Genomic DNA, 1,780 nt, shown 5'->3' with positions numbered 1-1,780 from the left:
ACCCTGCAGCTCCTGGCCTCCTTTTGTAGCCTCCTGGGGTGCAGAGGCCAAGCCACTCAGGGGCGAGAATTACCTCTTGTGACGCAACTCCAAACAGCTCGGGGCTATTTTTAGAAGGCAGGCTGCTAAAAATAGCCCCTGCAACCAGTTGAAATTTGAGAGGGGAAGTAATAAAAGGAAGCCAGGGTCTTTAAAGAAAACCTGCCGCTCAGGAGGGGGCAGTGACACAGGCAGCAGGGATCTCCCCATGGGGCACACATCTGCCCAGCTCCTGCCAGCCCTGCAGAACATCCTGTGTCAAATCTGCCTGACTGGGAGCTGCTCTCCAGCACCACTGAAGACTGACCTGGGTGCTGGGAGAAGGAGCTGATAAGCCAAGAAAATCGAGGTGGAAACACCAGGACCAAGGTAGTGAGCAGTGTGCCATGCCCAGGCCTGCAGTAGGTTCCTGGCAGAGGCAGGTTAGAGCCACCGCACCCCTGGACCCAAGAGACCCCTTTGAGAGGAGAGGGGCGTCAGTGACCCCTCTACCTGATGAGCCCCTTTCCTTTCCAGAGGAGACTTCTCCCCCACAAAGGTTTGCTCTCCTAGAGGCCGCTGGCATGGGGTGCTGAGGCTTTCTGGGGCCGACTGTCTCCACTCACTGCCCCAGAGACTGAGATTCCTCCCAGGGACAGAATTGAGGAGCCTGTGTGCTCAGCACCACACAGCCCAGCACAGGGACTCTGGGTGTTCAGGGGTCATTTCCTAGTGCCTGGCAGCCTGCAAGGAGAGTGAGCTTGGTGCTTTAGTGCACAGCAAAAAAACTCCACCATTTATTTCACAGCTTGAGAGAGGGCCTGTGGCTGAGGCAGCTGATATGGGGAGGGAGTCAGAGCTGCTGGACAACACATGGGAGATGTTCACCTAAGTCCTCTTGGTAACCTGCAGGTGCCAAGGACCACAAAGGATGCTGAGGCTGCTCCCCCTCAGCCAGCTGCGCTGTCACAGCACACCCTGTTTCCCTCCAGGCCAATGATGCTCATCACCTTCACAGCAAGGTGCTGCCAGTGTGTGAAGAACAAGCTCTTGTCACCATTGTGGGGCCTTCTGTTCTCTTGCCACGGGGTTTCACTGCTCTCACGCCACTCCAGACTGCTCCACTGTGCTTGCATTGGCCACCTCCTGCAGGCTGAGGAGCCCGGGCTGGATGAGCACTTGTCCCTGGCTATGTGCCAGCCTTCAGGGCAGGGGAGACAGCCTGGGCCCTCTGCCACCCAGGTTCCTGGCATGCAGCCACCACCATCTCAGCAGCCCCTGTGACTTTACATCCCAGGAAAGGCCCTGAGTGCTTCCTTAGCTTTCTCTGCAATAGCCCCACTACAGTTGCCACTGGAGCTCCTCTTCACATCGGACGCCTCACGTTGGTGGGAAAGGGTTGGAGCACAGCCCTCTGTGCCACCCAGGAAGGCTGTCCCAGGCATCCCTCCAGCCCTGAAGCAGGAAGCTCCAGAGCACCCACCCACCTGAGGCAGTGCAGCCCAGGAGACAGACACCATTTTCCTTCTGCCGTCTTGCAGGACAGCACAGCTCTGGGCAGGAGGCAGGTACCCCATGGCAGTGCTGCTGGGGGGGCCCAGCTTCCCTTCCCCACCCCAGGCAGGGCTGTGGCTCACATCAGCCACTGCCTGCTGCTGCCACAAGCCACCAGTGGCCTGCAGCTTCAGTGAAAAGCACCTGGTTCAGTCTCTCCCCTCTCAAGCCTTTTCTCCCCCAGTTCATCTGCTAGGACACACAGAAA

This window comes from Geospiza fortis, unplaced genomic scaffold (assembly GCF_000277835.1).
Source record: "Geospiza fortis unplaced genomic scaffold, GeoFor_1.0 scaffold275, whole genome shotgun sequence".
In the NCBI taxonomy this organism is placed as follows: Eukaryota; Metazoa; Chordata; class Aves; order Passeriformes; family Thraupidae; genus Geospiza; species Geospiza fortis.
The sequence above is the reverse complement of the archived record's forward strand: the minus strand, read 5'-3'. Positions refer to the sequence as shown.